General features: G+C 38.0%; 1 protein-coding gene and 1 long non-coding RNA gene across 2 annotated transcripts in view; both read left to right on the top strand.

Annotated features, from left to right (window-relative positions):
- LOC142074891 (uncharacterized) overlaps nt 1-14,357 on the top strand; it is a 350,231-nt gene that overhangs the window by 124,374 nt on the left and 211,500 nt on the right. The gene's annotated exons all lie outside the window — the stretch shown is intronic.
- The window catches only part of LOC142074986 (microtubule-associated serine/threonine-protein kinase 4-like), a 180,862-nt gene that overhangs the window by 250 nt on the left and 166,255 nt on the right, over nt 1-14,357 (top strand). The window lies entirely within an intron of this gene.

The raw sequence follows: 14,357 nt of genomic DNA, 5'->3' as shown, positions 1-14,357 counted from the left end.
ACTTCCTGGTTCCTCGGGCAAGCTGCATACGCGGCAACAGAAACCCCCTGGAAGGGCTTCGGGACTTTCGGCTACTTGGCTGCTTCTTATCTTAAACTGTGAGAGCTGCGAGTCTCTGTCCTTGCGAGTCCGTTGGGATTTTCCTAATTTGGTATTTTTTTAAACCAAATGCTGTTTATTATTCTTCCTCCTTTTATAATATGTTGTTATTTTGTTTTCTCCCCTCCTTTTTTTTTTTCCTTTTTTTTTTTCCTCTTAAAGACACTTTTAGCTTGCTCTCAAATATTTGACCTTTTATCCAGAGCAGATATACTTTATATGGACAACTCAGGATAGCCTACTTTGTTTGGTGTTCTTAAAGAGACAGGTTTGTGTAACTACTTTTTTAGACGGGCTAGCTGACGTTTATTAATACAGGAATGGCCTTTTCATTTTTGTAGCATTTTCATTCTTGTAAGAAGGTAAAGAGGTTTGGAAATAGCAAATGCTAAGTAAAAGTTAAGGGTTGTGCCATTAATGGACAGAAGACTGGCAAGCTTTGACATCTTGGTCATTTTTTTGTGCTGTGGTATCCCTTGCAGTTAAGTATATGCCTCTGTCACAAGGAGTAGCAAAAGTTTGTAGAAGTTTGTAACTTTGTTCACTAGCACCTCATATGCCATTTTGAGACATACCAGTTGCGTTTTTAAATTATGATATGCTTCTGTCTGTGAAGCTACCTTCAGTATTAGCTTATGTATTATTTTTGGAGAATGTATGTGAAATGTTTCTCCTGTTGGCTGAAAAGCTGGCACAAAGCAAGCAGGACAGGCTTAGCAGAGCTGGCCATTCTTAAGCCTTAAGTATTTGTGTACTGATATTTTTCAAAAGGAAAAAAAGTCTGTCTGTAGAATGACAGAAAGTTAAGAGTAAAATCAAGTGGCCTGTTTCACATCAGTGCAAAATTGTTCCTTCATTGTGTATCTAATCTTTATGTGCCTAACTTGGGCTAGTTCTAAGTGCTGACTTATAAAATAAGTAATTATTATCCCTCTCTTGTATATAATTTTTTACTCCTCAATAGCATCAACTGAATTTCCAGATATGCTTTATGCATTTTTTCTGCTGCAAATGTATCAGTGTTTAAAAAGGGGAACATGCTGGGGCTTTTTCAAATCGCCTTTACTCTTCTTACTCAAGTAGGTTTGCACCTATGTGAAGACCTAAAAATAACTTTTATAAAGTGTGTGGCTGCACGGCAGGTCAAGGAGAGAGACCTGTTAGACTTCACAAGAAGCATGAAATACATGTGTACCACTTGTTAATTTTTTTTTTTTTTTAAATATTTGGATGCCTTCCTGCTTTTCAAACACATTTAATACTATACTGGATTTGTTGAAATATTTGAAAGAATTTTTAAAGCAGCATTGAATATTGTCTCAGCATGTCACATATATGGCATATCAGTGAATAGTATATGCCATATATGCAGTTATGTTTTATGTATTACAGGGATATTCAATATTTAATACCCTCTCTGTAGAAAAATCAGTATGTCAGCATTGTGAAACTAAGAAGCCAACAGTGGAGTTTCAAGGCTGCTTACTCTTAATGGGCCCAGATACCCTCTTTTCTCAGGCTGGTTCTCCCATCTGGATGGGGAGCTCAGCATCTCCAGGGGAAGGCTGACTGGCCTGCTTCTTCAGTTCTCAAAGGTGGACCTGTCCCCTGCACCTCCATACTCATAACTCATCTATTAATGTAAATGATACATCCCAGAGTGATAAAACTGTCAGAAGAAATAAAAACAATATGGAGAGTGCAGATTCTCCTAGTTCTGCTGCAGAAATGGGCTTGGGTTAATTAAGGTACCAGCTGGGTCTGCATGTTCTGAACTGTATCTCATCTGGACTGTCTTCACAGGTTCACAGTCAGCCATAGACCCAACTGTTACATGAAAAGACTGGAAGGATAGCTGGTTATGCGCCACACAATGCCTTCCCTTTCTAAAAGAGTGCAGGGTAGTGGTAGCCACTCATGTTTTGTATAGCTTTCCAGGCATTTTAGAGGACCAAAGAGTATGAGTACGCTTGAAGGGAGTCTAGTTCCTGTGATCTGAATCTGCTGGCTGTGCTTAAGTGAAAGTTTTGGGTCCGCTGATTCAAGAGGGTTTTTTTTCCCTAATAGTTAATACTGCCTATGAAGCTATTGTCCAGCTAATGACAAGCCTTGATTCTTCATGAAAACTTAAAAAGGGATGTTCATTGTTCTTTCTGGTTGTATCCACAGTTGGTTTTGGGACTCCTTGCCAATGTGAGAGCATTAATTTTATGTTTTGGTTGGGCATTTTTGCCTCTTAGGTTTGTTCCTTTTGACTGTTCAATTACTTTTACCTATACTACCAGGATTCTTGTGGCCTGCTAGGCCCTATCCTTTCTGTGAGCACTATCCTCTTTCTTGACGTTTGGGATAATGAGAATTGCCTGCTAGTACTAAGAATTTTGTTTCTTTGTACAGATTTAATTGATGTAGGAGTTTATTTCTCTTTGCTGAAGTTCTAAGAAGAACTAAAAGATAGTCTATTCTCCTTTGGGTTGCAGTGTTGAGCCTGGCAGCTAAGTTATAAAATGGGCATAAAACTTATGGTCTTATTTGCTGACTGAAGTCTTTCATTAAGATTTTTTTACCTGTTTTCCAACAGTAGACTTAGCTGAATTTCAGTTGCAGCAGCTCTTGCTGGAAGTGATACCTGAACAATAAATATCCTAGCCTGACTTTCAAGTTATGGAGTGGGTTTTCAGGACTAGCAGGTAGAAAAATTCTCTTCAATTATAAATTGGAGGCATTTGGTATTCAAATCACTGAGCCTATAAATGACATGGATTACACCATGTGCTTTTACAGAGAAGAGATGCATATCACCACGTGTTAACTTTTTTTTCTATTGCTATAGGTGTGTGGGCCCTTCATAGTACTAACTTCAGCTTCCTGCCTGAAATGGCATTGTCTGGAGTAGAGAACAAGAGCGAGAGAACGAGAGTGTGTCTGTGTGTATGTGTATACATATATTTATATAGATCAATGTGTAGATTTACGTATGGATAGATGTGCACGCACGCACACTTTTTTAATATGGGAAAAAAATCACTAAATACTCTCTGCTGCATTCTACACTATATATTTAGTTCTCTCTTCCACTTTCTCTCTTCTGTCTCTGACCTCCTCTGTGTATCTTTTACAAAACCGACAAGCCAATGATTCTTCTTGTGTGTGTGTGCTTTTCTCTCGCTTCTTTGTGGTAGTTGCACTGAAACAGCATTATTACAATCATTCTTCCTTTGAGTCAGATGTTGTTTTTTGGGGTGGTTTTTTTTTGTTGTGTTTTTTTTTGTTGTTGTTGGTTTGTTGTTTGTTTTTTGTTTTTTTTTTTTTTTTTTTTTCCCAAAAGCATGGAATGATGAATGCTTGCCTAATTGCTTCTCAGCCAAAGTAGACTCTTGGATGATTTGTGTTGAAATTTCATGTTCTTTGTGTAGTCATTGAAGTGATATTGAGACTTTCCTGATGCGGGATTAAAATATTCATAAATCATCAAGTAATAATTCATACATTCTAACAGTTCATAACCATTTCAGAAACATTAAAAACAAAGGAAAATTATAACTTTTATTGGAAACTCTTTCAGAGAATAGAGTTGTCAAACTTTGTTGTAGTTTTATTAGTTTTGGGACAGCGTGCTTCCTGGAAAATATTGAGCAGGCTTTTTGAACTTCTCCAAGTTGGCAGTTTGAGTAGATGCAGTGATTTTAAAGTTATGATGTAAACTCTTGCTATTGGTATAGCTCTTGTTTCTTTCTTTGTCAACATAGTATTATGTATAAGTATCCTATAAATGGATTATTTTATTCAATAGTAGGCGTTAAAAGTGGTCCTGTTGATGACATAAGAAAACTGAGCACGCTTATTAACATAAAAGCAGCCACAGAAATGAAGTATAATTGTGTTGATGCCAGCTGAATCTGTCAGTGCTCCAACTTGAGTTATTTTACTTTTGTTACACAGGAGTAAACATCAATTAAAAGTTATAGGATTGCTTTTTACTGTATTTGTGTTATTTTTAATGTATGTTTTGGAGTGTGGTGATTAAAGAGCTTTACCTCTTCCTTTCTTTCAGCCCTCTGCATTCACCTTAATTCCTACGTGCAAGAGAGAGGTAGATACAAATAGTTATTATCCTAATAGATGTTGAATATGTTTAGAGAGAAGATAGTTATCCTAAAATTGGGGGGAATAAGAAATACACCTGTGCAGGCTATCTGTGCTTTCAAAACACATTGTCATTGAATATGTTTTGTTAAAAGTTAATCTGTTGGACTAAAGATCTCACTGCTTTCTGTGCTAGATAGCGAAGTGTTAATGTATCTTGGTAATTGTATTTCCTTTCATTCACAGTAAGGGTTGTGTGTTAAGGGGGATAGTCTTACAGTCTCACCGTCAAAGTGAATGCTCTGTTGTTTTTATTCTGGTTTGTTTACTTGGCCAATCTTTTTGTTCAAGCAATTAATGTATTTCAAGTTCTGCTTATAATCTGAATGTTGGCAATGTTCAGTTTTCTCCAATGAGCCTTCATTTGTTTCTTAGCTTCAGCCAGACTGGTGAGGATTCATCTGGTCATATTCCTGTTTTTTTACTTAGTCTTTACTCTGAAAAATTTATATTTTCTTAGAATTAAGTCAAGATCTTCAGGATTTGACCAAAGGATCTTATTGTAGAAAACTTGGGGAAAGCAAAATTAAGAGCAAGATAAAAAAGAAGCCTGGAAAAGTGCTGGAACATGCTGAAAGAAACTGTAATGTTTTTACCATTGTGGTTAGTGTCTGCTGTTACAGAGTAGGAGACAGTCTTTGTCCTTCTTGGTCCTTCTTACCCAAGGAATCAAAAGGACAGTAGTCCAGATGTCCCTTCATTAGCTGTGGTTGTTGGGACCCATCACATGATGTGGGCACATTACACAGAGATTCAGTCTTCTCACTCTGTTTGAATTTGGCTTACATCTGCTATTGATGTCCTACAGAGCCATTAAAGTTCTTGCTGTATTAGAAGTTGACTGATCCTTCTCAAATGTAAATTTTTAAGCGAACAGGAGCTCACTCATGCAGTTGGTTAATGGTTGCCTCTTCTGCTGCACCTTTTGTCAGAGAGCTTCAAACTTCTGGTAGCAGTAAGCTACGTACCTCCTTGTGTGGCTGCACATACTGATTGATGGGCTTGCCTCTATTAGTTCTTTGTCAAAGCTGTAAAATGGTGGTCAGATAAGTGGATTCCAGGGTAGGTTCCCCGTGAATTTGTTACATAAGTCAGTGTGCATGACTTGCAAAGTAAGAAACTTGAGTGGTAATGATTTGGTTAGTTATTAGACATTAAACCATTCAATATTTTGAGCTGCTGTGTTCAGAATATGAAGATACTGCTAACTGATTTAGGTTGAACATTTTTAATGAAGCTTATTAAATGTGTCATACTAATTTAATAATGGTGTAAAACTGTTTAACGTTGTATGCAGTTCCGTTGTGTATATTGCCACATCCGTAGGCTGTAGATGTGGATCAGAATGTCACAACATTACATGTCATTAAAAAAGGTATAGTTGGAGGTAGATTCATTGGAAGGAACACTGTTCGTGGCATCAGGATAGATGCATACGTGCCTTACTGTATTTCCCAAACTGAGAAAAACAGTAAGTTCTGTTATCCTTGATTCAGCCTTATTCAACACGTGTTATCACATTCGGTGACAGCTCGTGGATTTTCTCTTGGGAACCTTTCAGAGGATTTTACCTCTGAACCTTCACAAATTCACTAACTGCAGTAACTGTGAAATTTTAAAGTCCCCCCTTGAGAATATATAGTATTAATACATAAAATTGTATCTAGGCATAATATGCAAGTGTTGTCTGATGTGAGGGTCTATTGCATAACACTGCATGGTTACTTGACTTAATTTTTAATGCGACTTAAGCGTTCACTGATAGAGACATATAAGGACATCACTCACACTTAACGTTCTTGGCACTTTTCTGTCCATTTCTGAGACCACGTACTTCTCAGCACTAATGTTTCAGTACTTTTTTTTTTGTAGCAATGCATATTCTATATACTATTGATATTTGTATTTCTGTATACTATTGATACATTATTTTAGTCAGATCTACTACAGTAGAATCTTCCATCTGAATAAAGCCAAGATAAAAAACCGCTTCCAGTGTAGCCTTAAATCTCATGGTAGGTCAGTTCTGTGGTTTTATTTAAAATGCTCAAACCAAATCGAATAGTAGCAAACTAGAAAACTCCTCTTGGCATGGTTCCCAGTAAATATAAACATATCTCAGAAGTACTGTAAACCAGAACAATTCCCAGATTAATCTACCCAATAGAGAGACTTCAGAACTACAAACTGCATGTTACTAGTATTCCTGCCACTGACAGATAAGTACAAAAATATTGGGGTCTTGCCAGAATAAATATATTGGCTTTTTCTCCCTTTCTTTCAGTTAGCAATGGTCTTCCCTAATTAATTGTTTAGTGTCATGGTTTAACCTGACAGGCAGCCAATACCATGCAGCTGCTCACTCACTCCCCCCCAGTGGGATGGGGAGAGAATCGGAAGGGTAAAAGTGAGAAAACTCATGGGTTGAGATAAAGACAGTTTAATAGAACAGAAAAGGGAAAATAATGATAATGATAGAATATACAAAAATGAGTGATGCACAATGCAATTGCTCACCACCCGCGCTGACCAATAACCAAGTAGCAATCGGTACTTCCTGGATCACGCCTACCATTCATATACTGAGCATGATGTCACATGGTATGGAATACCCCATTGGCCAGCTGGGCTGGCTGTCCTGATTATGTTCCCTCCCATCTTGTGTACCTAGCTCAGTCAGTAGGCATGGGAGCTGTCCTTGGACTAGGAGGGCACTTAGCAACAACTGAAAACATCAGTGTGTTATCAACATTCTCCTCATACTAAATCCAAAACACAGCACTAGGAAGAAATTTAACCCTATCCCAGCTGAAACCAGGACATTTAGGAATAAGGAAAACCATCATGCTCTATTGTTCCTGAAAGATTCTAATTATTATTGTAAGTAGAATCTGTTATTCCCATGAAATACTGGCATGTTCAGTTTGGTGATTAGAAAGTAAAACCTGCTGCAATTTCCTTATCCCACCCATTCTTTTTTCTGCATATGCAGTAATTATGTAGATGATGTAGCATGTAATAGCCTGCTTTTGATCTCTATTGTTTGGCTTTAACCTAGGTTTAAAATTATATGTTAAAGAAAAATTGTTAAAAGGTTACCCACTAGTGGATCCCCCCCCCCCCATAAAAATGTTGAAGATTATGTCAAGAGAGGCACTGCTTACTGGTAGAATGGTTTGGGTTGGAAGGGACCTTTAAAGGTCATCTAGTCCAACCCCCCCCTGCAATGAGCAGGGACATCTTCAACTAGATCAGGGTTCTCAGAGCCCTGTCCAACCTGACCTTGAATGTTTCCAGGGATGGGGCATCTGCCAGTGTTTTACCACCCTCATTGTAAAGAATTTCTTCCTTATATCTAGTCTGAATCTACCCTCTTTTAGTTTAAAACCATTCCCCCTTGTCCTATCGCAACAGGCCCTGCTAAAAAGTCTGTCCCCCTCTTTCTTATAAGCCCCCTTTAAGTATTGAAAGGCTGCAATAAGGTCTCCCCGAAGCCTTCTCTTCTCCAGGCTGAACAACCCCAACACTCTCAGCCTTTCCTCATAGGAGAGGTGTTCCATCCCCCTGATCATTTTTGTGGCCCTCCTCTGGACCCACTCCAACAGGTCCATGTCTTTCTTGTGCTGAGGACTCCAGAGCTGGATGCAGTACTCCAGGTGGGGTCTCACCAGAGCAGAGTAGAGGGACAGAATCACCTCAACCAGCTGGCCATGCTTCTTTTGATGCAGCCCAGGATACGGTTGGCCTTCTGGGCTGTGAGTGCACATTGCTGGCTCATGTCCAGCTTTTCATCCACCAACACCCCCCTAAGTCCTTCTCGGCAGGGCTGCTCTCAATCCCTTCATCCCCCAGCCTGTATTGATACCAGGGCTTGCCCTGACCCAGGTGCAGGACCCTGCACTTGGCCTTGTTGAACCTCATGAGGTTCACATGGGCCCACTTCTCGAGCTTGTCCAGGTCCCCCTGGATGGCATCCCATCCCTCAGGCATGTCAACCGCACCACTCAGCTTGGTGTCATCTGCAAACTTGCTGAGGGTGCACTCAATCCCACTGTCTATGTCACTGATGAAGATATTAAACAGTACTGGTCCCAGTATGGACCCCTAAATCCGAATTTTTAGTTTATAAATATATATTTACAGATTTAATATAGTTCAAACATAAGCATAATAATCCAGTCCTTGATGAAACGGAAGTTAGATACTGATGTTAAGAATAAAACAGACTTTTATGTTTCTACCAACAGGTGTCTTGGTGTTTACCAGAATTGTTGTCAGGACAGTTTTCATAATGTAAATCAACACACAGCTTTTTTAATTCCCTTTCATGGAAACTGGAATGAGGATGTGTGAACGTTAACTCATTGATCTGACAATGTTGTTCAGTGAGAAGTCATAATTAACTAATGTCTTTTGTGGTAGTACTGTTAACCCTCTTGGAGTTAACTAATAAAAAGCAGGTTGTGTACATTTGTTTTACAAATTTGCTTTTTCAGTGAGTCTAGGCCTGTCTAGCTTGTTCTTATGCATGGGTATGTCAAGGGAATTTCCATAAGTGCTGTAATAGTAGAAGCAAAGGCAGTCAGACAAGTCCTATATGCTCTGTTCACTGTCTGTGAACACCCCACACAAAAGGATGATTATGTCAGTTCACTGTACCATCAAGTCCTACCAGAATATCTTCCTTTTGCTTCCCCCACATAATGGACAAAGAAAATATATAATACATTTTGTAAGTAAGCCTGTATTTTTTTTTTTCTTACCTGAGGCTTGGTGATTTGGCTTCTTCCCTGGCCCTTCTGCCATGTTTTGATGATTGAACTGTTCTGTTTGGAGGCATCTGCTCTCCATCTGTGACCTATGACTAATGAGAGAACATGAGTTCTGTTGGGAAATACACTTCTATCTATTTTTTTTACTTCCTGCTTGATTGTGTCTCACATGTGCTATTCTGTCTTGCCAAATGTCAAAATATTATCATCTTTTGTAAAGCTTTGATTTCTATTGGTGGAATAAAATTTCAAAACCAAAAATAAGGCTTCTTTCTATTTTTTTCCAAGTTTGAAAATGAAGTTTCTTCACTCTTTTTCTTACATGTCTTCCTCAAACCTTGGAACAGCAAACTGCTTTTTTTTTTCCTTTTCTGTAAAGGAAATGTTTCAAAGGAAATACAAAACGTACTAGAGTATATGAATATGCTAGGTTATTTTATTAAATATGCAAATTGTTTGTGTAGGTCAGACCTAAGCGTTCAGCATTATCTATAAATGAATACCTTTTAACCATCATGTGTTTCCTTCTTCTGATTCATAAATTATAAGGCAAGAAGAAACCAGTAGGATCACCTACTCTGACAGTTTACAGGAAGCAAGACAGAGTAATAGTGTTAGAGATTTAGTAATTTGGCCCTCCCAGTCAAGGTAATGTGAAAGATTGGCCAGCTTTCTTTTGATTCTTGTTCCTTAAGTGAGCTGTGTTTTACCGCTACTAATTTATTGCTTATGCTATTGTCTCTCCCACTATCCTTAGTAATGGCCTTGGAGACATTGGGCCAGTCTTTTTATAAACATAAAAAAATGTTCTGTATGTTCTTTGGGACTGTGACTACCTAAATATAGTCCAAGGGTCAAAGATGGATATTAATAGAAGGAAACAGTAATCTGAAGAGAGGGTCCTGTATCCAAAGGACTGTCTGCGTTTTCTGCCTCAGTCAGTATGGAAAAATGAATTTTCCCTTCAAGTCATACCGAGGGAGCAATAAAGTTGCGTTTTCTTAAAGGCACCTGCCTCAGGAAGCTGGCCTACAGGCCAACAGCAGTGTGGCTTCTGTCTGCACTGGGAGTGCTTGGCCCAGGTCTCTGTGGGAGTGTTGGGTGTGTGTAAGAGCATGGGTGGGGAGAGTGGGAGAGTCGTGTTCTTATTTTCTCTCTTGGGTGGGCCAGACTGTCTGAAAAGATGAAGTCTGTGGGAGTTGTATGAAGGAACCAGTCCTGCTGAGGTGCTGTTGGAAGACTGTAGTGCACTAGGAGGCAGAAGTGTCCCATTGGTCTTGTTCATGTAGACTTTAAGAAATGATCCCTAGAGCTGCTCCCAGGTTTCATCTTGTAGGTGAGTAGTTCAAGTAATGCGCATGCAGTACGGACAATCAGAAGACCAGTACTGAGGAGCTAGAACATTAGATGTGGCAGGCATGCCCAGTGCATGCTAGAAATCTAGCACCCTAATGAAATGAGACATTGTTGAACACAGTTTTAGTACAGGGGTAACATGTGTATGTAAAATATTAGAACATCTGCCAGGTTTAAGATGATTTGGAGTCACATTTTAAGCATTATTCTTTTTTACACTAAGGTGTTTCTATTCTAATAAAAATATGCAGATTAAACATGCAGGTAACAGAAGAGATAAAGTTATGACAGCTAGTGTAATTACTCCATTTTATGGAAAAGCTCATATGAAAAAACATTTTTTATTTTTAGTTATGGACATCGCTAGTGTCAGAGGAGGGATTAGAGTTTGAGAACTTCTGGCTTAGTGTTGTGTGTTATGCAGTGGCCTCTCTGGAGGCATAGTCACATTGCACATAATGCTGCACAACCAAAAGTAAGGATGGAGGCACATTTTTCATTCTAGTTTTCATACGCATTTACAAATATTTCACATGAACGGTTTGTGCCATCAAAAATAATTTTTCTTCTCTGCAAACTTTGTATTTTTACAAAACCACTTTTCCGATAGCGAGATTCCGTAAAAATAAAACTCAGACCATGAGTGGATGACTTCACTTATCACTAGATGATAGCCATCCTGAGGGCAAAGGCAGCAAATACTATCAACACAACTATTCAAGATAAGTGAAGGCAAATATAGGACTTCCACTTCAAATACAGTAGAAATCCAAGTAGTTTAAAATATAATTCTTTATATTATGATTTGGAAGGAATGTGGTGCTTTATGTTCAGATGGTAATAAGCGTACAGTATCAGGTTTTTTTGTTTTCAAGTCATTTGTTTTTTAATTCTCATTATTTTATGAGAACAATTCCCGTTGATCTACTGACTTCTGCATTTATTAGGCAATGGATTCTTACAAGTCCTATGTCAAAAGTGAGGGCTACCGTTCCCTCGTAAAAATCTTACAGAACGAGGGAAACTGATGTGGAAGGTAGATTTGCTCCTGGCTTTATGACTAGGCTATGACTATGAGGGAACTGAAGTAGATTTTGGACCAGTCTCACATTTTTTTTCTTTTTCTTGAATCCTCTGATAGTGGTGTTCTCAAGGCATAAAACATTTTCCAAACAAAAGCGAAGACTGCAGAAATGGTGGTTTTATCCTTTCTGTACATCGCTTCTTCAGGCATATTTCTGCTGTGATGCAAATAAAGATGTTAAATTAGGTAATGGGCTAATGGGCCAGATGAGTAGTGAGGTGATTACTCTTCCTGATGGCCAAGAATTGTAGCACACCCTTTTTCTGTCACCTTACCTCATCCATACCCTATTTTAACCTGCTGGAGATGTTTGTCTCATCCATGTGTTATGCCTGGGTTTTTAGACCGTGTAAGATCTTTCCAGCAGAGGCTGTCATTTGTTGTGTTCGTATGATATCTAGAACAATGAGAGCTCGTCGTACTATTGCATATATAAGGAGTAATAATGCTTCTCACCATTGGGCTCTTCTGCATGTTGGACCAAGTGGTTTTGTTCTTGAGAGTAGAAAGTGGGGGGGTTTTCTCATTTATGAACAGATCTTCTTTAGAAGTCTTGGAACAAAATTGACCCACTCCAGTTTTGCATGGTTTCTGCAAATTGACTCCACTGCAGCCTAAAGAAGGAAGGCTATGGTCTGGAATCATTGTACAGTTTTGAACAACAACAAAAAAATCCAGTCATTACTTAGTTTTAGATAAAATCTAGAGTAAGAACATTTAAAATAAATTTATCATTTATTCCAAAGACTTTTTCAACCAAAAAGCACCATTGTATCTACCTATAGTGTCATAGTTGGGTTGTTTTTTTGTTGTTGGGAGGAATACCACATGGCTGTAGGGCCATACATAGGAGTACATACAATTTTATGTTTTCATATGTCCTTCTGGAAGGAAAAAGATGTGTAGAAAACAAAAACTGCAGATTATTTTTTCACATACTTGCTATATTTTAATATTGGAATATAAAATGCACAGCAGCGTTAATGTACTTGGTGAGTTTAGTGGTTACTGAGATTTCAAGCAAGTATATAATGTATGCTTAATTTCAATTGATTTGATTTGTTTGAAGTAAGTTGGAAGGCACCTTACTGTAACATTGTAAGACAATAGTTTTGCTTAAGTCTTATTGGAAATTTTTTTCCCTTCCCTTCTTCCAACACATTGAACTTATAAAATGACAATATTAAACTATACTGAGTACTTTTTCTATTGAAAATATTTGTATATATCTTGAGGGTATGATTTAGTTGATTGAATGTGAATTTCTGACTTCTAATCTACCTGTTTGCATCAACAAAATTAGTGAACTTCTATGCTTCTCTTTACATACGCAGTAGTGATAACCTTCTGAAGAGGTTATCAGTATCATTTACCTACTTTTTATACTTGGCCTGTGATTTGATAAGAATTTGATTTGTTACACTGGATAATTATGTATTGCTACATTTAATCTCAAAACATCCTCATTGCACTTTACTGTGATGATAAGTTAGAATAAGATAGAATTGTGTATATAGAGTAGGTAACAGACCTATTTTTGTTAGTCTGGGTAGTTTTCAGTAGCTTGATTCCATTGAAAGACATGTTGGTTTTAAATTAAGCATTGTTAGGATTAAGGTAACCAGGGGTTTGCTTAACACAAATATGCTGTAAAAATGATTCAACTTTTTCTTTAATTAGCTTGTTGAGATCTTGAAAAGCAACCCAGGACTGAAGAAAAGAGATTCAGTTGATCTGGGTTTCTGAATGTTCGGTGGGTTTTTTCAAAAGTGTGTGCTTGACTACCCTTACGCTACCAAAAGCAGTGATCTCTAATGATCTCACGTGGTTGGCAGTCCAGATTCATCTGCAAAACAGCACTGTGCCCTGCAGCACCATACTGGGGTGTGTGCTTAGCACTGACTTGGAGATCATCATCATTTCCTGCAGCAGCTAGTTAGCCTAATGCCGCGTAGCTTGAGATGTGACAAAATCGCAGCACGAGGTGATATGGCTACAGGCTTTTCGACTATTTAAGCTAGACTTGTAAAGGATATGATGTGTAGCTTTGTATCACATTGCAGCATGATTCCTCTCTCCACCACCAATGAATGACGTTTCTACTTTTCTACAGTGATTAAAGTGTGCTGGGAGACATTAGTGAATAGGAAGACCAGAATTTATCCTTTGGAGAGAGCGTGACTACATTACCTGTTTTAAAGATATGGCTAATATAATGAATAGTCAGAATTTAAAAGCAGAATATTATTTTCTGAAATTATTGCCATAACTTGTTTTTAGAGCTCTGAGTGGGTGATGTTTCAGTGGCTATCTGCTGAGCTGTATTATCAAACCTATGAGTATCAGTATTGTAATGCTCAGTCCAGCTTCAGTCTTAGAGAAACTCTTGGGAGTTTAGCAGATTTTTTTGCAAAACGACACTGTATGTCTGATTCCTTATGTTAAATAGGTGTGAAGCTGTTATTCTTGTGTTTGAGTGTTTACTGAAAAAAAAAAAAATGAGTAAAGAAAAATTAAGAGAGCAAGGTATGCTATTTCTCTGTGAAGAATATGAAGAAATAAAGAATCTGTGTCAATCAGTAAACAGTCCCCACAATTGTGTGAAATCTAATGTAACGCTTTGGAAGCAAGAGATGATCAGATTACATTGTTATTGCACCAAATTGCAGGAGGAAATGTGCATTGTTGAATGCCAGTTTACCGATGAGAGTCTTGGGGGGATTTTTTTATCAGTCACTTTTTAAAATTTTGTTGTCATTACTTTCCTGTATCAGCTAAATTTATGCTAGTCACAATGAGGCAAGAGATTATACATACTCATAAAAACAAGTCGGAGCTCTGTAATCAATTTAAGCTAGGTTGAGAAAACAATCAGTCACTTTTTAATTGGTCACACACCC

This window comes from Calonectris borealis, chromosome W, assembly GCF_964195595.1.
Source record: "Calonectris borealis chromosome W, bCalBor7.hap1.2, whole genome shotgun sequence".
Lineage (NCBI taxonomy): Eukaryota > Metazoa > Chordata > Aves > Procellariiformes > Procellariidae > Calonectris > Calonectris borealis.
This window is presented reverse-complemented; position numbering and strand designations above follow the sequence as displayed.